This window comes from Mastigoproctus giganteus, chromosome 7 (assembly GCF_048544385.1).
Source record: "Mastigoproctus giganteus isolate SK-2022 chromosome 7, ASM4854438v1, whole genome shotgun sequence".
Classification (NCBI taxonomy): Eukaryota; Metazoa; Arthropoda; class Arachnida; order Uropygi; family Thelyphonidae; genus Mastigoproctus; species Mastigoproctus giganteus.
This window is the reverse complement of record NC_143581.1, coordinates 97,758,718-97,783,212: the sequence shown is the minus strand read 5'-3', so window position 1 is coordinate 97,783,212 and position 24,495 is coordinate 97,758,718. Positions and strand designations below refer to the sequence as shown.

At 38.1% G+C, this 24,495-nt stretch overlaps 1 protein-coding gene across 1 annotated transcript in view; it reads left to right on the top strand.

Moving 5' to 3' along the window:
• The first annotated feature begins 4,210 nt into the window (after nucleotides 1-4,210).
• LOC150083099 (uncharacterized) overlaps nucleotides 4,211-24,495 on the top strand; it is a 40,339-nt gene continuing 20,054 nt past the window's right edge. Inside the window, exon 1 of the mRNA XM_090377038.1 lies at nucleotides 4,211-4,309. The gene's annotated coding sequence lies outside the window, so the exon portion shown is untranslated. The remainder of the gene's footprint in view (nucleotides 4,310-24,495) is intronic.

Sequence of the window (24,495 nt, the reverse complement as noted above, 5' to 3'; positions counted from 1 at the left end):
GTAGAAGAAAGTTCGTTATTCCACCAAGGCGTGCAGTTAGTTTTGATAATGTTTTGAATCTGCAGTGCTAGTTGTTCGGCGGTGAGAGAATTAAAATTTTCTAGGTTGTCTTCAGGCAAATCAGAGAGAACGGAACGATTAAAACGATCCTATTTTATGTTTCTAAGAGAGTAACCTATGAGCTTACGAAGAGGTTGTTAAAGAGGAAGAGTTGATCCCAGCAGGAAGACGATAGAGCGATGGTCACTTGTTCGGCCAGTTTCTACGTGCCAGTCAGTTAAATAAGGAGTAATACGGTCTGTGTCCAGAAAAATGTCTATATTTGATTCACTCAGGGAATTAGAAAAGGTACATGACTGGTTTGGTTGACTCAAGACAGTAAGCTGATGGGAGAAGATGATATTCTCAAGCAGTAATCCACGAGCATCTGTGAAAGAACTATGTCACAATGCCGACTTGGAGTTTGAGTCGAGTAAAATTAACAGAGGTATCGGGCCTAATAAACTGAATACGGAATCGATATAGTGTAAGTGAGAAATTATGTTAGATGACGGAGGGCAATACATTGAGATAATATGTCGGGTGATTAGGGCTCAAAGGCATGCCATTTGCATTCAAGTTGAATGCAAATGGCATGCTGTGAAACGTAAACATTTTTATTAAATATTACGATGGCTATCTTAGGATCTGGATAAGTTGGTTGTAAAATCCGAGATCCGACAAGGATATTCGTCCTTTACTATGGTATGGTTCTTGAAGAATAAGAATGTCAATGAGTTCCTCCTCAGACACACAATGTAGCTCATTTGCCACGGTGCGTGAATGGTGAGCATTAGCTTGCATAAATTTTAAGTTGACAGTTAAGATATTTGGCTGGGAAGCGCTTGAACTCGATAAGACTGTGATATTAGAAGGGAATTGTTCGTTGTCTTCTGTGTCTTGAGCCTTTATGTGTTCAGGACAGTTTATATCTCTGACCGAATGATTAGCATCACGTTTGTGCCTCTTGCAATTAATGCAGACAGGTGAATGTTCCTTCCTGGGGCACTCAGCAAAGATATGGCCTTGTTTGCCACAATGTCCACAAGAAGGTCTTTCTTGTTTACATGTACTTGAAGTGTGTCCGAAAGAAAGACAACAATAGCACTTCGTCACAACAATGAAAGGCTTAAAACGGTGAGCAGTCCTGTCAGAAGTAGAAAAAAGTAGAAATCAAACACCCAATTAGAAGAGTTCTTTGATTTGGAGCTAATTTTAAATCGGAAAGTGATGTCTTGTGAGATTTCTTCACTTGTGGAATTAAATTCTTTGAGTTTTTTAAGTAGAAATCATCGAGCATTTCCTCCTTGGTTAAATAATTATCAATATTGAATACCAATAGGGTTGGATTCAATTTCTTAGGTATCTCAGGGGTAATTCCAACATCAGGATTTTTGAGGACGAGATGATAAAATTACATCTTTGATTTTAATGAGACGGAGAGCTTTAACTTTTTTCAAATCTTGCTTTAAGGTTTTGACTACATGTTCTTTAACATCAGTGCTCGTAGTTAGAGTAGAACTCTCAGATGCCTTTAGGAGTAATAAATGTGGTTTTTTGGTTGAAGTAGTTTTAACATTAGCGGCTTGCAGACTGTCTGTTTGGTTAATAGAAATTTTTGCAAGGGATTGTGCAGTAGCCTGAGATAAGTTTTCAGGAGAAACTAAGTTCAAAGAAGTATCAACTAATTCTGTAGAAGTTGAAGATTTTGCCACTACAGAAGCATATGAGAGAGCAGGTGTGGGCATAGTGTTTGAGTCATCACTTCTTATCTGCCGCATCTTAATTTTCATCTTAAGAACTTCGTTTTCTGTAATCAAGCCATTCACAACTAGTTCAAGACCGCTCCAAGAATGAAGAACAGCTTTTATGGTAGTTTTTGTTACCTTACTATTGTCGTTTAATAGGTAAGTTTCAATTTCTTCTCGCAGGAAAGTAAGTGCATCAGGGAAAAGATCTGAAAGTAAGATAGGCCCGACATTTGGTATTTTAATTTTCCTGGCAGTTGAAGTAGCAGACCTAGTTAAAATGCCAGGACTTAAAAGCTTTTCTTGATAGGAATCAGTAATGACATATTTGTTGTAGAAATTGGTACCTTACTTGATAATTCAAGATGTTCTAGTTTAGCCTTAGAAGCGGTTACACTTGTAGTTTCCCTTAACTTACTTTGTTCCTGTGAAGAAACCAGAGGTGGAAACTCATCGGTGTTTACCGACAAATTAGTGGCGCCTGTATTTTCTTCCACATTGGAGGTTTGTTCTTGGGAGGCATCCAGTATGGAGAAGTCTCCTTTATCACGGGACAAGTTAATAGCTTCACTAATAGCCTCTGTCATCCTGAAACTTTGCTAGATTATAGATTATATAGACAGGCGAGTAGCTCATAGAGCCGCTTGCGAAAGATGCGTAAAAGTTAATGTTTAACTGAAAATAATATGTATGAAAGACGCCATCTTGACATCTAACTTCAGGTGAAAATAATGTGCAGACCTGATCCTTATTGCGAAGGTTTCATATTTCCTTATCAGCTAGCATAGGGTGCGCAGCCTAAAACAAGAAGGGGGGGACGACCACATTTTGGCTACCCATAAAAAATAAAATATTTTATTTTTAAATAAATATGTTTTCATAAATCCAATTTTGTATATATATTAACACTTTTATTTATTTAAAAAATAAATTTATATAAAAATTTATTTAAAAAACATTATAATAGTTCGTGACTAACATTCAAAACATTGTAAACCTTTTTAGGTTTGCAATGTTTTTAGGTCTATTAATTTATTTATTATAATAATATTCTACGTTAAAAAGGAACAAAGGCGACGAATTCGCCAATTACTTCTACTACAGTGACTGCAGCAGTTATATCCTGTTCCTTAAATCCTGAACAGGATTTAACTGCTTTTGTTGAACAGGATTTATATATATAAAAAAAAAAAAAAAAAATTATTTTACTTACGTTTCATTTTCACTGCATTTGACTTTTCTTTTTTTTTTTTTTTTTTTTTTACTAAAGTATGCCTTGATATTCATTTTAGCACATTCGTTTTTTGTTGATTTTTTTTTTTTTTTTTGTCTTTCCTTACCTCCGCTTTTTGGCTTATTCAATATTATAAACTCATTTGTGAACCCCTACGTTTCGCGATCACCAAGAAGATCTTCCATGAATTCCGTGAATCACCAAAAAAAAAAAAAATAGGAGTTAAGCGTAGAGTAGAGATGTCTGTATATGAAAAGCGTTGTTTATTCGTTTAGCGAGTGGAGGTGCTGCGAACAGTACCGTTATATTGCATGTTCTGTAGGCTACCGTCGCGCAACGTAGTGGACGACTGTCTCAAATGAAATGAGCGCGGAAATTCAAATATCGGAATATGTTTTACACATAAAAAACATGAATAAAATAAAAATAAATAAATCTATTTTATTATTTAAATATTTATTTATTTTAATTCTTTAGTTTTAAAATTCAACAATACGGGTTTTTTATGATTTAACAAAAATGTTTGACACGTGAGGCTACGAGGGCTCCCATCAAGGTTTCAGGGGGCATAAACCCCTCGCTCCCCCTGTGCGCACGCCTATGTCCGCTGGAATTCATAGATTTTCATTAGTTGAGATTATGATTTCGCTGTTTGAATGAAATGTATGTGCTCGTTGGCAGTTCATTATGCACATACTGTACTGACTTCTCACGTTTTATTGAAGCAATCATATGACGTCCTCGTCTTTGTTAACTCCTGACATTTTCGCCGTGATGTGAACTGTATACAATGTTTGAATTGTATTTCTTTCAAACAAACCGTTTGCTTAGAAACGCTCATTCTTTCTCCAACAGGCAACAGTGTCAGTTCCGATCAATAAATGCCAACGTCAGCAATTCACCTGTCATATGACCAGGCCGTTTATATGATGGAGCAGGAAATCTTTTTTGCTTAAAACAGAGCAGTGTATTCTTTTGACGTTTTTGCACGTGCGCGGAGAGCAGAAAATCAGTTATTAGGGAACTTTTGTATTTGACTGACTTAACTTCTTAAAATTAATAAAATTTTCATTTCGTTAAATAAAATGGATATCTAGTGATTAATGGACTAAGAGAATCTGATTTTGCAACTTTCCTTATTCTTTGTGAATTTTCTTGTCCCACCAGTTGAAGCCAAGAAATATTTTGAGGTACTTCTAAATGTACTTCTAAGTACCGAACGGCAAGCGGAGCCGTTACTAAATACAGTTTTTGAAATAGGTTGGCCCGGTTCACTCTTGGTCGTCAGGTGAGTATATTGATTCTATAAAAGCAACGGTCAGTAACATGCTTTCCCCACTACTACTACGTAGGTTATATTCTCCGCTATTCTTAAATAATATGAATGATATTGTTCACGCAGTTGGAATTGCTAAGCACCATTGTTCAGACCAGTAACTGAATCAGGGACGAGGAGTACGCAGATGAACCCTCCCCCCCACAAGATATTCATATATTTTACTATTATCAGTTCAGATGATTAAAAACGTCCTACCTGTCAGTTAGGACAGGTGGGACTGCTATGCACTTTAAAATGCTTTAAAAAAGTAAAAGAAAACTAAAATTTTAACTTAAAATAATAGTTTATTTTTTATGAGCAAAAATAAATAAATAAAGAAAGAAATTAATTAATAAATATTGCAGATATAAGCACTGAACTCCCCAATATGAATTTCTGATTGCACTCCTGGCTCAGACCATCTTAAACCCATAAAGATTTTTTTGTGTGCATTTCTTATTGTCTGTGTAGTCACGGTGTTAGGATTTTCTGTAGGGAAAGCTAAAGAAATCTTCCGGGGAATCAATAAGCTTTAATAATCATGTAGCAGTAAAAATTTCCATATTATTTTTTATTATTAAGGGTATGGAGGCTATAGTCCCTCCAGCCCCTACTTTTAACCGCTGCTGTATCTATGTTGTCCATAACAGGATTGTGATTTTAGTAATGAGCTAATGTATCACATTGCAACTGTACCGTAATTGAAGAATCAAAGGGGGGGATCAGGCAGGTCAGCTTACCCAGGCCCAAACATTGGGAGTGGGGGATTGGAATGTGCAGCCTATGGAGAAAGGTGGGCCAGCATTGTTTATTTTATTTATCAGTTTAATACAGGATTTTCACTCCTGGATAGAAGTTTTGCTAGAAGGGTGTTCATTCTCAATCATGGAATATATCATTTAATAATGTTCAAAATAGCATTATCAACATATGCATAATTTATATGCAGGATTTTAGATACATATCTCTTAAAATACTAGCAGTTCATAGGATATAAACTGGAAATACTGAGAGAGAATGGTTAGTCAATCAAAGTTCTTAAGTTATAACTGGCAGCGTCATTGTAAAAAAATACAGATGGAGAAATCGATATACTGTACTTTCTATCAGAACAAAAACTCCCTTGATCAATTTGAAGAGAATTGCAGTATTCCACTACGTTGTTTGAGAATAAGATATTTAAATGTCTAACGTTTGAAAGTCTGCTTCTAAACCGATTCCTCCCTCTCTTCTTGTAGGATATTAAGACACAGTATTGTTTACTGCTGTTGTTGTTATTTGGTTTTTAGGAGTGTTAGCAACTAAGGCCATGTTGCTCCGGGGATATGCGGTGGTCATTCCCTGACCTTTCCGCATCCTCCGTATTTGGTGGTCACGGGCTCGAACCCCGGTCTAATCAAGAAGCATGTGCTACGCACTTCTGTTCCTGGCTACGGAGGCGCCTTGTTTACTGCAGATGAAATCATCCGTTGGGAAATTAGTTGCTGCAATATGTTTATGTTCCTCGAGAAAACAATGCATTTCATGGTGAAACGGCAAATGTGGCATAAAGGACTATTTTGATATCGTGGGAGGATTGCTCAAACGACGATTCAGATTTGCTTTCTTGTATCACATGCCACTACTCCTTTGCTCTTTTTTTTTTTTTGAAGTCCCTGAATATATTTATAAACATGAAATCCTGAAACTTTATATTCATTACATTTTAAAAATCAGATTAATTACCGAATTAAATTTCATTTAAAATTGAGCAGGAAATATCGTACTTGACATTGACACTATTTTTCGGAGCTCTATGATTGTTTTAGATAGCAATAATAATTATTATTATCATCGTTATTAAAATCAGTTTATTTAACCAATGAATATGGCATACATCCCTTGCACAGCCACTAGGCCAAGAGGATGATGATTCACTTACATTAAAATAATTACATAATATACAATTACATACTAATAAATACAACAATTATTTAGATAGACAGCAGGCTCATGGCTATGATACATTGACATATATGAACAGTTCACATATTTGGTTAATATAAGTCGTTAATAGTCGCATGCACTATAAAATGGAATTCTGACAACCTTTCAGCCAGGTGGATTTATTGTGCATTACCCGGCTAACGGATGTCATGGCATCAGCGTGAAGGTTTGCTTCATTTTTGTACTCCGTATGCAAAAAGAATCCCGGAAAAATTTTCTTGTTATTATTTATATATAATAAGATTATTTAAGTAGGTAAAACTCCAGATCTTGGGTACAAGTCCATATTTCGACTAATGGTTACTTTTAATATTAAATAGTGAAAAAATCGCAAAATTTGATACTGCTTTCCCCGCCAACTGTCCTAGTTGATATGCCTAGGGTGTTTATCCCCCCCCCCCACATGACGCTGTTTTTAAATCGCGAACTCGTTTACCGGGAAGGGACATCCTACCTCAGCTAAGCACCCCCCCTCCTCGACGACACAAAACAATCAGAAAGAAAACTCCCTTACAATAATCACCCAATCACAGAATTCGACCGTACAATCAATCCGTTCTACGACAACGCACACTGCACAGAGAAAAGTGTTATCCAAATAATGGATTTAGCCTTTAAGTATTATTGTTAAGATTATTTAAGCATATTAAGATTATTATATTACTTAAACATTTCATTATAATTTGTATGATTTTTTGCAAATTTTAATCTGTGATTTTGATATAATTAAACTGTGATTATTGTCAGAAATGTGTGTTAAGTATTATAACAGTAATTAGAAGATAGGATATTTTTTCCAGGGATATGTTTTCCGGAGATATTTTTACTTGTTACCTCGAAAAAATGCCCTCTAAACAATTCATCGAGCAGATGGGATTGTTTCTTTTGTTTTTGCGTGATGCCATGCGAACTGTTTTTTAGGTTATTTTGTAAGAGATGGCATTCGAAATCGAACTATTTCATTCACGTAATCGATTTCAAAACAAAGTTTCATTTAAACTTATTCGAACTGACCGCCACCGATTCTTTTGTCGCAATTCTTTCGATGTCCTCTATACAGGAGGGAAGAAGTCTCACCACATAAGTGCCAAGATGCAAAATTTTAAGCTCGTGGGAACGATAAGTTTTTATTTATTTATTTTTCTTGAAATTTTTACCGTCTTTTTGATTAGTTAACATATTAAATTGTGCTTTTTTTCAAATATGTAGTTTAAATAGTCTTAGTCACTTTCTTTAGCTTATTTTTAAATTTAGCATTTTTGTAAGCATTAGCATTAGTAGAGGCATTTGATGCAAGAAAGCAAGCTTATGCAGCATCAGCCAAAATAAAAAAAAAAAATTCCATTTCACCTCTCCGTTCGTTCGAAATACCTGTCCAGCTGAGCCTTAAATTTATTTAGGCTATCAACTTCCACAACAAGGGATGGAAGTCTGTTCCACCAACCAACTACCTGCTGGCTAAAGGCAAATTTCCTCACATCTATCCTACAACTGTCTTTCCTCAATTTGAATTTATGCTCTCTCAGATGATTATTCTGAGCAAGAGGAAGAATCCCATCAGCATTGAGCATGCTCAAACCATTCCAGGCTTTATACACCTCTATCAGATCACCTCGCCGGTGCCTGGTCTCCAGACACTGTAATTTGCAAAGCTTAAGCTTTTTTTCGTAAGAGAAATCTCTAATCTTGTTGCCCTTCTCTGTACTCGTTCCAGCAGCTCTACATCCTTCTTGAAATGAGGCCTCCAGACCTGTATACCGTACTCAAGGTGTGGCCTGACCATTGCCTTATACAAGGGAATAATCACCTCTTTATCCCTGCTAGAAAAATTGCTGTATATCATTGACAAGACACCATGAGCTACTCTTGTAGCCCGTCTGCACTGCTCAGAGAACTTCATATCTGCCTGCACAATTACCTCCAGGCCCTTTTCATTCTCTACCACTGTCAGTGTAGTACCACAGAGTTGATACGTTGCTCTGGGGTTGCTGTTTCCCATATGTAGCACTTTACATTTGTCAATGTTAAACTTCATTTGCGACCTCTCAGCCCATCTGCTCAACCTTTCCAGATCCTGTTGCAGCAGCATAGCTTTAGTAGTGTCCTTAACAATCCTGCCAACCTTTGTATCGTCTGCAAACTTCGACATTAAGCTTGATATACCATCATCAATATCATTTATAAATACAGAAAACAATAATGGACCCAACACTGAACCCCGAGGGACTCCACTAATAACATTAGTCCACGATGAGCAGTGTCCATTGATTACCACTATCTGTCGTCTCCCCCTCAACCATCCCTTTATCCATAGCAGCAATTTGCCTCCAATGCCACACTGTTCCAATTTGTGCAGCAGTCTTCCATGTGCAACAGTATCAAAAGCCTTTCTAAGATCCAAATATATAATATCAAAGTTATTCCCTGCATCCAATTCTTTTGTGACTACATCATAGTATCCAATCAAATTGGTCAGGCAAGACTTTCCCTTAACAAAACCATGCTGTGTATCGTCCGAGCTCTAACTGAAGTCTTGTCTAGATGATTTTGCAGTGCTTCTTTAAACAGTGACTCCATTAATTTTCCTGGAACAGAAGTTAAGCTCACAGGTCTATAATTACTTGTGTCAGCCTTTGATCCTCCTTTGTGAATTGGGATCACATTTGCACATCTCCAGTCTATGGGTACCTCCCCTGAGTCCAAAGAAGCTCTCATAATTATGGCTAAGGATTTGCTTAATTCATTTGCTGCCTCCTTTAATATAACTGGATAGATCCCATCCACCCCAGGTGCCTTTTTTATGTTTATCCTCAACAATTTCTCCTCCACTTTCCTCTCAGTTATTACAAAATCATCTAGCTCACTGCCAGAGTTTAGTTCACCTCTGGCAATCCCCTCCCTGAATAACTCCTCATGTGTGAATGTAGATGCAAAATACTCGTTTAGTTCGTTGACCACCTGAGGAGGATCCTCAACTGTTGAACCATTAATATCCAGTGGACCAATCTGATTCATCCCTTTCCTTCTGGAGTTTACATAGGTAAAGAACTCTTTTCGGTTTTATTTTGCATCCTTTGCGAAGGATTCCTCATAATTTGCCTGCCTAATCTCCTTTGTGACTTGGTTACAGACCAGCTTATATCTATCATAGGCTTCCATGTCACCCATTAATTTATATGTATCCCATGCATTTTTCTTCTCTGCCATATGTCTCATTAGTTCACCTGACATCCCTTTAGGCCTAAACCTTGAAATATTTCTTAGTTAGTATGTAAAGCCTAGTAGCTTCCAAGATAAGTTCTTTGAATGCTTCCCATTTTAAATTTGCCGTTGGTAACATTTTCAGTTGGTCCCACTGTATAGAATTTAAATACTGTCTCAGACCATCGTAGTCGCCTTTACGAAAGCAAAAACCCTTCCCTTTACCCCTGATGGTAGGTACCTCTTTGAGTAAATCCCACTTCAGCACACTGTGATCGCTGCCACCTAGTGGTTCCTTTATCTGCAGATTTTTAATGCATGAAGAATCACTACTGATAATCAGATCAAGAGTATTACTCCATCTAGTTGCCTCCCGAACATGCTGATGAAGAAAACAATCATCCAATAAATCCACAAAAGCCTTGCTAGAGTGTGAGTGACCAACCCACAAATTCCAGTCAATATCTGGGAAATTAAAATCCCCATTAAAAGACTCTCTGATTTACTGGCCCACTCTATTTCCCTGTATAGTTTCTTATTATACTCATCAGAGTCATTAGTCCTATAACACACTCCTACTCTCAATTTTGATCTCCCAATGCTTATGTCACACAAAACTGACTCGACACTGCACTGTCCAGCGATGTCGACTGGCTTCACTTCCTTGGATTTTATGTGTTTCTTATTTAATAGCATAACCCATCCTCCCTTCCTATCCTGTCTATTCTTTCTGCACACATTGTACTCCCCAAATTTCAGTTCTGCATTCCTTATATCTGTGTGACACCACGTCTCTGATATATCTGCCTTTGATGTTTTGAGCAATACCTCAAATTCATCAAATTTATTTATCAAACTCCTAGCATTGGTGTACACACAAGTATACATGCACCTATTCTTAGCTACCCTAACACAACCCATGTGTTTACTTGTACTGCTATGACTCCTAGCAGTCTCTGAAATATCCTGCATCTTGTTTTCCAGGCTGCTGCTCATTCCAATAGAAGCAGTGCAAGAATCACTTTCACCTCTGCCAATGGCTACTGTTAATCTATTAGTCCTTGTATCCCCCCAAGCTAGCAGTTTTCCGACCCACCTAACACTGCCTCGATAGCATCAGCAAATATTCTTGCACCCTTTCTATTTAAGTGTATCCCATCCCTGTAGAAGCATTCTCTCTTATTACCGAGGATAACAGACCAGGTATTGTACAGACCAGGCTGAAAAAAATTCTACTCCTTGAGCCTTGTACAATCTTTCCAGGGCCGAATAATAAAATTCGGCCTTACGAATAGCAGGTTACGACTTACTATTCGTAACGCTATTGTATCGCTTGTTTTGGCGTGAATATGTTAGCACGTAACGAGTAGTGCAGTGAAATATGATAAATAAGGAGCTCGAAGGTTCTATCTTTTTTTATGATTAGCTAAGTGATTTTACTTTTTAGTAAGGATATAACTAATTTCACATTTCGATCGTAACTATAGCGCGTAACGTATATCTTGAACTGGATAGCAAGGTATAACATAAAACGTGTTAGCATAATACGTATCACTGTATTTAGGAATCTATTAGTTTAGTGTAGTATTGTCATTTAATCAATGCAATTGACTAATTTTCATTGTTGATCAGTTAAATTATATTTAAACGAAAATCATGCCCCAGGCTACAGCAGCAAAACCACGGGCACCAAGTAGCCGGATTGCTGGGGCTAGGGGGAGAACCTCTCTCCCTTGCCACAGAACCCCGCTATTTTGAAGAGGGCGATTCTCCAACGTATCACAGCCTAACAAAATATGCAACTTGTGAAATGTTTGCAGACTATCTGGAACAGGACATGATCCAGCCAACGGCGATGTCTTTGTGTGTGTGTGTTAGGCGCTTGGAGTGGGAAGAAATTAGACGCCACCTCGGTGTTCTGATGGGAGTTTATAAGAGTTTGAAGATTAGGGTACATGCCGTCGAAGGAATAAAATGGAGAGCCCATGAAGCTTGCAGCTGACCAACTCAACGCCAGACTTCACACTTGTGCATCAGACAACAGTGACAATCTTCAAGGCAGAATTCACTGATCCCAGAAGAGGTGGTTATTGTCAGGAAACGGGAAATTTTGCCAGAAGGATAGGTGGAATAGGACCAGGATATGTCTACTAGGGGCAAAAGTAGATGATGTTGTAGAGCAGATATCATCTTTTAAGGGCACAAAAGGCGATATTGTAGGACACGTTGGCGCTAATGCTACTAAGAGTAAGAGATCTGACGACTTACTTAACAAGAACAAGGCAGCGTTGGGAAAAAGTCGTGAGTTGGGATTGAATTTGAAAGTGTCTGCAATTCTGCTAAGATGCGATAAGAGGAAGTATATGTTGAGAGCCTTGTCAACCAATTCTGCCCTGGAGAGATTGTGCAAGGCTCATGGGGTTGAATTTTTTGCAGCATGATCAGTGGCAGATTAAGGATAGTTGGGGCCCCTAGGCAAATTATATTTGGGGGTCCCCAAAAAATAATAATAATAAAAATATATAAGTTAGGTGGCAAATAAATGAAATTTTGTACTTTTGAATTTTTTGAACTTCTAGATTTTTCTGCCTGTTAAAGAGTTAAAGGATGATAAATAAAACTTTTTAGTTTAATGAATAATTTTTTAGTATTAGTATTAGTAACGGCCGCATGGTGCAAGAAAGCCTATGGCTTATGCTGCACCAGCCAAAAAAAAAAAAAAAAAAAATCCGAACAAAACAATGATAAAAATAAATAAATAAATTAATTAATTAAATAAATAATAATAATTAATAAATAAAAAATAAATAAAATACAAAATAAATAAAAAGGAAATTAAACCTATCATCCTATGCGCTTCCCTTACCCGAAAGTACTATCCAAATGACCTTTGAATTTCCCCAAACTGTCGGCCTCTACCACCCATGAAGGCAACTTATTCCAGTAATTTATAACTCGCTGGCTAAAATAAAACTTCCTGCCTTTTATGTCGTGTTTACAAATTTACTTTGCGAATTTTAGAATTCGCGAATTTATTATGTCTTCAAAGTTTATTTTTTCGCCAAACTCGTGTTCAATGGAAATGAGGGATAAGGCATTTAATCGCTCTTGGCTCATTACAGCCATTGGTATTGCGGCATTATTTAAAGCGTAGATAGTCCGCACTGTTCAAAATACGTATTAAAACGTAATAATTGTTTTGAAAAAATTTTCGCTTAAAATAATCAAGATTTTTATGATGTTTACTGAAAAAAAACAATCTATTTTAGAACACTATAGGAAAATGTCTTGGCTTGGGGCCCCCCCAAAGCCTGGGGCCCCTAGGCATGTGCCTCATTGCCTTAATGGGTAATCTGCCACTGAGCGTGGTTAACAGGAGAGACTGTTTTTGCAGACTATCTGGAACAGGATAGAAAGGTGCAAGAATATTTGCTGATGCTATCGAGGCAGTGATAGCATCAGCAAGTTTGTTTTTGGAAATCTAAGTAGAGTCAAAAACCACACTTGATAATGCTAAAATATATATAGATATTATTCTTGAGGTAACATCGAAAATAACCTAAAATGCCAACCTTAACGTTGGTAATTTTCACTTAAACTCATTTAAACAAGCATACTTGATGTCAATTAATATACACTTTTATTGTTGTTGTGACAGCTAAAAAGTCGAACTTAAAGTTCGCAATTTCTCATTAACATCTTCTGCTAACAACTAAAACGGCAGCATTAGCATTAGTAGAAGCATATGATGCAAGAAAGAAAACTTATGAGGCATCAGCCAAAAAAATAAAAAAACCCGCTCCCATTTCACCCCCCGTTCGTTCCAAATACCTGGACAGCTCAGCCTTAAATTTATTTAGGCTATCAACTTCCACAACAAAAGATGAAAGTCTGTTCCCCCAATCAACTAACCGCTGGCTAAAGGCAAACTTCCGCACATCTATCCTACAAGTCTTTCCTCAATTTGAATTTATGACCTATCAGGTGATTATTCTGAGCAAAGAGGAAGAATCCCATTGGCATTGAGCATACTCAAACCATTCAAGGCTTTATACACCTCTATCAGATCACCTCGCAGGTGCCTAGTCTCCAGACACTGTAATTTGCAAAACTCAAGCCTTTCTTCGTAAGAGCAACCCTTCGTTCCTTTCACTAATCTTGTTTCCGTTCTATGTACTCGTTCCAACAGCTCTATATCCTTCTTAAAATGAGGCCTCCAGACCTGTATACAGTACTCAAAGTGTGACCTGACCATTGCCTTATACTAGGGGATAATCACCTCCTTATCCCTGCTAGAAAAATTGCTGTATGTCATTGACAAGACACCATGAGCTACTCTTGCAGACCGTCTGCACTGCTCAGAAAACTTCATATCTGCCTGCACAATTACCCCCAGGTCCTTTTCATTCTCTACCACTGTCAGTGTAATACCATAGAGTTGAATCGTACTCTGGGGTTACTGCTTCCCATATGTAGTACTTTACATTTGTCAATGTTAAACTTCATTTACCACCTCTCAGCCCAACTTTTTTAGATCCTGTTGCAACAGCTTACTGTCATTAGTGCCCTTAACAACCCAGCCAACCTTCGTATCGTCTGCAAACGTGGACATTAAGCTTGATATACCATCATCAATATTATTTATAAATACAGAAAACAAAAATGGACCCAACACTGCACCCTGAGGGACTCGATTAATAACATTAGTCCGTGAAGAGCAGTGTCGTGAGGAAAATCACCACTCACCAAGCATAACAACCCCGGTTCACACCCAAACTCCCCCCAAAATAATCTGAAAATTAATGAAATTACAACTATTGCCATCTACCGAGAGAAAAACAAACTAATGTCAAAATTATAAACCAGTTTTTTTACTGACCACCTGGCCTTGGCGCATTATAGCCTTAGTTGCTAATGCGCCAATAAAATCCAAGCCAAACCAATTTTCCTGACCCCCCTCAGACTATGGTCTAGTCAAACACGTGTACTGAAAGCATTCGGTTAGTATCACTTCTGATACTACAGTTTACAATATAACCACTCCAAAATAAACTTCCCAGAAGACATTCCTCCTCCACAATATAACTACCCCCAATATAGACCTCCACAATTTCAGACCCACAATGCAATGCCACAAAATTAATGTTACAAATATCCACAAAAAAAATTACTGTGACGTCATTGAAAACATACATCTTACCCTCCAATATCGGAGGGGAACCCATTATTTGGGAGGTAAAGTGGAAGACCCCCTGGACAACAACAACATCAGTTCATGCCACGCCCCAAAGGTAAAAGTTAAAAATAAATTGAAAATTAAATTCTGAAATTACAACTATCGCCATCTATCGAGAGAAAAACAAACTAACACCAGAAAAAGAAACATTTTTTCCTGACCCCCTCAGTCAGGCAATGGTCAAGTCAAACATGTACTGAGAAGCATTCGGTTCAGATACTCCCCCGATACTACTCCAGTTGCTCAATGCCTACAAATATTCCATGACAGAAGCTGCTTTAGACTGAGAAATATAGATATTAACCAGCAGATTCATAAACAGGGGTTGCCCTCTTGTTGCAATAAACCGAATTAGGGTACAAGTTAAGGATAGGATACAAAAAACTACATCAACCAACAATAGTAACACCAAAAATTACTTTATTTCTGTCCTATACATTGAACAGTGGCACAATCAGTTTAGCAGATTCTTTAAAGATACCGAATTTAAAATTGTAGCCGGACCAATACGGAAATTACATGCTATACTGAACAATCACTCAGTCCTTTCTTCTTTAGCAACACAAATAAATGACTTGGTATATATTTCTTGCAGTGATTATGACTCGTCTTACCAAGGATATACGAAATGCCCGCTAAATATTCGAGTAAAACAGCATGCTTCCTCAGTACGTGCTTCTTATTCAGCAGCGTCAGAATTAGCCTTCCATGCCGTTAACAAAAACCATACATTTTGATTTAATGAGGCCAAAATACTTAGGGTACAACGAATTATACGAGACTATTAATTGCAGAAACCGTCGAAATTAAATTACGTTAGAATTCTATTAACGTTCGCTGTCCATATCTAATCTCCGATTCGTGGTCTTTTGCTCTCATGCGCGAAGACAAATAGTCACGTGCATGCACGAGGACAGTCTCTCTATTTAAGATTTAAGCTCACATACTTTTCGACATACAGTCGAAAAGTACTGTCTGCTTCAGGAAGGAAAATCGTTTTTCAAAATTTACGTTAAACTTTTTTAAGTAATTTTTTGAATTTTTAATTAATTTTTGATTTGTTTTCGATTGATTTTTTTATTGTAATCATTTTGCGTTAAGCTTTTATTCGTTTTATTTTCTGGAGACTATCATACGGAAGTCGTTGTTTGTTATTTCGTTTTTAGGAGCATTAACAACTAAGGCCATATTGCTCTGGGGATATGCGGTGGTCATTCCCTGACCTTTCCGCATCCTCCGTATTTGGTGGTCACGGGCTCGAAACCCGGTCTAATCAAGAAGCGTGTGCTACGCACTGCTATTCCTGCCCAACTGGCTACGGAGGCGCCCATACGGAAGTGTTTTGCTATCATATTGAGGTAAATTTCTTTCATTCTTCTACAAATAAATATGCAAAATATCAGCTGATGCGAGAATAGCCTCATCTACCCATGTGTTTTATGTCCATAATTGCATATCTTCTCTGGTTGTGTTGCCTGTTTGCTGGGCATAAAATCCAAGTTTCGGGATGGGGGAACTTGATATCCACGCCTCAGACTAACTCAAACATGGATTGAAAAAAAAAAAAAAAATTCTTTACACCATTGATATGTTTCATCAGTAAAAGTTTTTTACATCATTGACGAGTTTCGAAAACAGGCTTTTTTCCGCCCAGTGTGGGGGGAAAACGGCGATTATAATCATTATGCTACCATGCAAACTAATCCAAGTAGTATAAAAATAAAATCCTCATATTAGGACCACATGTGAACGAACTCATCTGTCCATGTGTAACATGTCTATAAATTTCATGTTCTGTGGTTGATTTGCGGTTTTTCTGGACGAAAAACTTGAGTTTTCTGGGGGAGGGGGTGCTTTTCTGTCCATCTCTGCGATCGACTAACTCAGCCACGGAGTAAAAGAGGCCCATAAGTTCCTCGCATTATTAACAGGATTCGAACCTGGGTCTTTTCCACCGTTTGGAGAGAACGGTGATATTATAACTACTGTGCTACCGCTCGGACTAATCCAACTAGTACGGGCTATTTTCGATAATAAATCAAGAAAGCCCAATCTGCAATTCGAAAAACTATTTAAAGCTATCACCAACTTAAACTGAAAAAGTGCCAGTCAATTTGTAAATACGTTTTTATCCGAATTTACAAGTTGAAACACTAAGCTTACGTCAGCATATTTTTGTATGACAAATAATGAGATATCAAAATGAGACTGATCACATTAATATTAAGTTATTTTAATAAACTGAACAATCGAGAAGTGATGATTCATTTTCTTTAATTGCTTTTATGTAATTAATACGTCAGTATGTTACATCAGTATAGTGGAGTCCCACTATATATCGGTGCTGGGCCCATTGTTGTTTTGTGTGTTTATCAATGATATCGATGAAGGTATATTTGAGGCTTAATGTCAAAGTTTGCAGATAATACAAAGGTTGGCAGAGTTGTGAATGACACTAAAGACAGTATGCTACTGCAACAGGATCTAGAAAAGTTAGGCAGATGGGCTGAGAAGTGGCAACTGAAGTTTAATATTGACAAATGCAAAGTACTGCATATGGGTAGCAGAATCCAAGAGACGTACCAACTGTGTGGTACTACACTCAGGGAGGTGGAGAATGAAAAAGACCTGGGGGGTGGGGTAATTGTGCAGTTAGATATGAAGTTCTCTGAGCAGTGCAGACGGGCTGCCAGAGCAGGTCATGGAGTTTTGTCATTGATATATGTATAGGAATTTTGCTAGCAGAGACAAGGAGGTGATTATCCCTTTGTATAAGGCAATGGTCAAGCCCCACCATGAGTACTGCGTACAGCTCTAAAGGCCTCATTTTAGGAAGGATGTAGAGTTGCTAGAACGAGTACAGAGAAGGGCAACAAGATTGGTAAGAGGAACAAAGGGTTGATCTTACCAAGAGAGGTTTAAGTTCTGCAAGTTGCAGCATCTGGAGACTAGGCATCTGCGAGGTGATCTGATTGAGGTGTATAAGGCCTTGAATGGATTGAGTAAGCTCAATGTTCATGGCACACTTCCGCTTGCTCAGATTAAGAACCTGAGGGGGACACAGATTCAAATTGAGGAAAGACAGTTGCAGAATAGATGTGCGGAAGTTTGCCTTAATCCAGCGGGTAGTTGATTGCTGGAACAGACTTCCATCTGTTGTTGTGGAAATGATGGCTTAAATAAATTTAAAGCTGAACTAGACTAATATTTGGAGTGACCGGATAGGTGAAATGGGAATGTTTTTTTTTTTTTTTTCTTTATATAAGCTTGCTTTCTTTCATAATATGCTTCAGCTAATGCTAATATGCTACGTCAGTGATTTCTTTCAGCATCTCCAGCTGTTGATGGGCAAACTCGCCATAATCTCGAGCTTGACTGCTATCATGTGCTATAGCAGGGGCCGGCAACCTGCCGCTCTCGAGCCGCATGCGGCTCTTTAACTTTTAGCCCACATGAAGCACAATTTGAAATGGAGGACATGTGGAGTTCTTCATTTCAAAAATCAAGGACGTGTGGAGTGCAAGACTGAAATTGAGGATTTGGAGAGGCAAAAGGCTGCCTTTGCAATTCTACACAAATGATAGCGACAGATGAGTTGAAAAAGCAAGACCAAATTGTGTTAGATGTGTGGAGTAGCTTACCAGACACGTATATAAATTTGAAAATATTTGCATTTGGACTTCTCTCACTTCTTGGTTTGGCGTATTTCTGCGGGCAAATAATTTCGAACATGAACTATATTAAAAATAAATCAAGAAACCTTCTGAACAATGTGATCTCTCAGCATGTTTAAAGACGAAAATTACGGCATACTCGCTTGATGTTGAGCGACTCGCTCAAGAAGTTTAGCAGCAAAAGTCACATTTATTTATTTATACCTAATTGGTTGTTTGTTACGCTTTTTCAATATTAATAAATAATATTTCAAAAAATATATATATTTTTAATAAAACACCTTCCCACTCTATTTCATCTCTTAAAAAACTGACCCCTTCCTCCCAGCTTGAGATGAGGTGCAGCTCTACGGAGTCTTTTTTTTTTTTTTTTTAATTCGATCAAAAACGGCTCTTCACTCAAAAAAGGTTGCCAACCCCTGTGCTACAGTGATGCATAGGATTTTTGTCTTCTCCCCCCTCCCCCGTACGCAAATTTATTATGGTGTACTTTCCTGTCGTTACAAGATGTATTAGTTTATTTTTCTTGTGTATTATTTTTCTACGTTTACCATTTCCTTTGTTGTGTTAATGTGTTGTTTGACGGCACCAGGGGCATCCCCCATTCCTGTATGAAATATCCGTTGACATCCCTGGAAACTTGCCGAGATGGGAATAAAGATTATTTATTTTGATTAAATAAATAATCTTTATTTATTTAATCAAAAATGAGTACCACGCGAGTTTAAATTCGCGTGGTACTCATTTTTTGAACTTCGGTAATACAATTGCTTTTGACAAAGTGATCTACATTTGGCTTCTGGTCATTACTTCGAGTAATGACTAGAAGTAATGACCAGAAGCCAAATGTAGATCAGGTCATTACTTCGAGTAATTTACTCGCTCAAAGTAATAACCAGTTGCTCGCGTTATCTTTTACTTCTACAGATACTATTAATCCTTTAGCCTACGGTGCATGTCACGCAGTAGCCTTGGCTATATATTTTGAAGAAGATATGTACTGATAGTGTAGAATAATTCTCAAGGATAATTGAAATCGGTAGGTAATCATCAAGCGAATGTCAACACATCTATGGGGAGGAGCCATTAATTTTGACTAAACCAACACGATTAATTAAGTGATAATGAAATACATTGTCTCCAGAGGACAGAATGGACAGGAGAATTCATAAATCATGTATATATCATAAGTATATCAGATATTCTAGATGCTGTTTCATTAGCAAATTACGTGTACCTCTCCTTTCTAATCGATAAACATGCGCACACGAGATGCTACGCACGTCTTTTTCCTTTTTCTGGATCAAAGAAAGTAGCGTACTTCTAATGACAGGAAGAATGAAGTTCAAAATGTAATTAATAAACTGAGGAATTCTTGCAAGAAAAGTTCAGTTCACCGGCAATGATTAAAAACAGACTGGAGAGACTGTACGAAGCTTTGCTCTTTCTCTGGCGTGGTTTCAAGTGCTAACTTTTGCAGGGATGGGCCATAATATACATACATGGGTAGACAAAATTTAAGGCAAAATCAAATGGACACATTTGTAAAGGGTAAATCGAACTGAAATTCTGCACAAAGATCAAGTTACTGATGCAAATGGGCACGTGTGCTTGTACATATCGTTCTCATATGTAATTAAGAGTGATTTTTAATAAATGCTTATATAAAATGCCCTCCATAGAAACCTATCTACTACTCTTTTGGAGAGGTCTGGGTTGGATGACTGGAGGAATTTCTGAAGTCCTCTTCAATAAAGGCTTCAATAGCCGATCTCAGGAGGTGGGAGTAGGGTTCCCCGTGAGTTATTCTGGGTTTTCAACCCTTACAACGTGCAAATTGGTCTGTGAAGCCCACTTATATAGACATAAATATAAACCTACGGTTTGAGGGCACACGCATGGGGTATCCAAAAAATGTGTACATACTTTATCAGCCCATAACTCAGTAACCTTTTTTCTCTTTCAGTTGCAAGTTGGTGGTAATAATGGAGAAGACCAGACAGCATTTGAACAGCAGAAATTTGTGTTGAAGTGATAGTAGAAGTTGGAAAATATCAATGAAGTCCAGAGACAGTTTAGGAGTGAATACCACACTAAACCACCAACACGTCTCACAATTTCGCGTATTCGTGATAAGTTTGAAGCGGATGGCACTGTGCAAAATATACACAGGCAACGATCAGAGGAAGACTTCGTAATCCACGACATCACAAGAGGTGATGGAACTTTTTCGACAAACACCATGGAAATCTATCCGACAAGCTGCTCGTGAAACGGCAATCCCCAAATCCAGTGTGCAAAGGCGTGCAAAATGGAAAAGCTACATTCCAAGCTTCGTGCAGGCCCTGAAAGAAGATGATCCTGATCGTAGGGTTAAATTTTGCGAGTGGTTTTTAAGAAAATCTGCAGAGGACACTCTGTTTGCCAAAGATCGTTTGGAGTGACGAGGCAACATTAAAGTTGAATGGATTTTTATTTGCTCTAGATCCCGTGTTGGATCTCCACGCTTAATAATCTTTATTTGTCCTACCAAAAATAAAATACTGTATAGGTGTATATTGGTAAGTGACAAATTTCCTTCACGGCAGAAAATGCCAGGGGATTACCATAAAATTAAAATAAAAGCATGGCTAAAATATACAAGAAAAGGTAAAATATAATAGGATTTTTATTTATGGGGATACCCCCAAAGATAAAGTTTATGCCACAAAAGCAGCAACAATCGCTGAATTACCGCAATCTATTGAGGCAGAATTGCAGCAATATCAAGAGATATCTTAGGTGATATACGCACTTCAGTTTCTCAACGATGTCAACAATGCCTGGATGAGAATGGAGGATAATTTCAACATTAGCGTTAATGCATATTTTTTTCTCACATTTTTCCTTCATTATAAAATTATAAAATTGAATTTACGAAAATAAACATAGAAGTTATTAACAATCAAAGTGTGTATACATTTTTTTTTTCATATACACTGAGTGATCTCTGAATTATGACCACCTACCTAATACTTCGTAGGTCCTACTTTTGCCCTCAGAACAGCAGCTATCCGAAATGGCATTGATTCAACAAGATGTCGGAAGCGTTCGGGAGGTATGGCCAACCAAGCTGTGTGTAATGCGGTCGGCAATTGAGGTGATTGGTGTATCCAAACGCCTGATATGCCTTTCCATAGTGTCCCACAAGTGCTCTATGGGATTGATATTGGGGAAGTTCGTAGGCCAATCGATATTCTGGAAGTCAGAACTGTGTTTCTCAAACCATTCCTGCACAACAAGTACCCGATGGCTCGGCGCATTGTCATCTTGGTAGACAGCATCGCCATTCGGGAAAAAAGTGGAACATAACAGGGTACACACAGTCAGCAAGCAGTTGGCGATAGCGGAGACCACTGATACGTTGTTCCACATGCACCAGAGGTCCACGTTCCTGCCAGTGAAACGTGCCCCACACCATACAACCGCCTCCACCGGCCTGCACTTTTTATACCATGCACAATGGATCAAGAGCCTCCTCATGTTGTTGACGCCAAATCCGTACACAGTGTGGAGTAAATAACTTGACTCTTCCGACCAGCACGCCTTCTTCCAGTCTTCTAACGTTCAACTTTCACGCTCTTTGCACCAGGCGAGTCTTTTACGCCGATGAACCTTGATTAGGAGAGGATGACGTAGGGGTCATCTTGCTGATATAGCCCATACGTGCGACGCATGGTCATGCCAGATATTGTTCCCGGTTGGCCCATGTTGTATTGGGTAGTCAACTCTTCAACAGTGTTGCACCTGTTCGCCTGTACGAGTCGTCGGACCCGGAGCTCACCTCTAACATCAACCTTTCGCTGACCTTTGCAATTTTACCGTCGGGTCGTTGTTTGACGCCAGTCCTGGTACACTTTAACTACGGTGGCTCTGGAACACCCCACCAGTTCAGCCGTTTGGGAAATCGAAGCACCAGCTCGTCGAGCACCCACAATCTGTCCTTTATCAAAGTCCGATAAATCCTTCCCTGTACCCAACACGCCCGGAATTTTACTACCTGCTGAACTACTGTTGCCTTATCTATGCTACATAGTACTCTCGTACCTTACGTGATCAACGGGTCGCATTCAGTTTTCATAGGGGTGGTCATAATTCAGTGATCACTCAGTGTATATATATTTATATACACTTATACAGTATGTGTGTGTGTATATATATATACAGTATATTTCTTTTTTCTTTTTTTTTGCGCAACTATCTTAGGTGTTATGTTGTTATTTTGTTTCTGCACTTGCTTTATCAGCTTTACAATGGAATAATCACATCATTGTCCCTGCTAGCAAAGTTCTTGTTAATTATTATTATTATTAACTATATGGTGCAAGGAAGCCTGAGGCTTATGATGCACCAGCCAAAAAAAAAAAAAAAAAAAAATTGTGAATTACCCTGAGAGAGAGAGAGAGAGAGAGAGAGAGAGAGAGAGAGAGAGAGAGAGAGAGAGAGAGAGAGAGAGAGAGAGAGAGAGAGAGAGAATAATGATATTCAGCTCAGGACCCTGGTGTGCCAAGCCCATACTCACCAAATGTGAGCCCCCTGGGCAAGTTTACAAACTTTGCTATTGGCTGAGAGAAAGGACCACTTGGTCCGGTCAGAGACAATATTAAGCCCATTGTAAAGTGAAATAAGTAGAATCAATTTTGAATGGCTTTGTGATAATTTTCTATAAAGTCACTACCATAAAACAAAAAAATTGCATTTTCCAGTTTATTGGTCTTTTCTATTAGTGCAATCTATTATAAACAGGTAGTAAACTTGATCTTATTTTACTACCATAAAACAAAAAATTCTGAGCTATTCCAGCACCCTGTTTGCACTGCTCTGAGAGCTTCATGCCGGACTATAATTTACTCCTGAGGCTTTTCCTTATAACTAACCTTAGTTGTGCTACCAAAATGGTACGTTATTCAATGATTACTTTTGCCCATATGGATTACTTTGAGTTTATCAAAAAGTTAAACCTCAACTACCATTTTCTGCCTGTTCCATCTACTTAATTTATTTAGATCCTCTTGAAGTAACAGCACCTGATTACTGTGACTGCCCTTTTTGTATCAGAAAACTTAGATATTAAACTTGAAATATCCATATCAATATCATTAATAAATATTAAAAACATCAAGGAGTCATCATCAACACTATGGTTACCTCATTCCTCATATTAATCTACGAAAAGCGATGACTATTTATGATTACTTTTTGTTTCCTACTACTTAGCCATTCTTTTGTCTCCGGAAGGGGGTTCAAAAAAGGTTTGTATTCACCCAGAAGTAGTTGTGGTAGAAGGTTGAAACAAACACCATGTATTACACTTTTTCAACGTAGTCACCACATAAAATTACATTTTTGCCATCTCTCAATGCACTTCCGCAGGGCAGTTTTTGTAAAAGTCCTCTGACTGTCCTTCAAACCACAACTCGGTAGCAGAAATCACTTCACCATTAGCACAAAGTGTTTTCCACGAAGAAAGAACTTCAAGGCAGGAAAGAGGAAGAAATCCGAGAATACAAGGTCGGTGGAAGAATCAGGAAGCGGCAATATTTCAAACCCACATTCGTGGGCACACCTCGCTGCAGCATGCGAGAAATGCGCAGGGGCAGGCACACATTTTCTGACAGCTTTCTCTGTCTTTTTTCTTTTATAGCAGCACGTAGCTTTATGAGGAGGTTGGAATAATACTTGGCCGTCACAGTACAGCCCTTTTGAAGGTAATCTGTTAGTATTACACCATGCTGATCCAAAAAATGACAAGATCACCTTGCCAGCACTTGGTTGCATCTTTGCCATTTTTCGGGGGGGGGGATATTCTGCATGCTACCATTGTTTTGACATTTGTTTAGTTTTGGGATCATAGTGATGGATCAAAGTTCCATTCATCCATGATGACTAACCGTGAAAAAAAAAAAAAAAAAAAAAAAAACGCCGCTTGCTTTTCATGGCACATCAACAACATTTCTTGTGCGCATTGTGCCCTTTGCTTCTTCTGGTAAGGGGTCGGATTCCTGGAAACCCATGTAGTA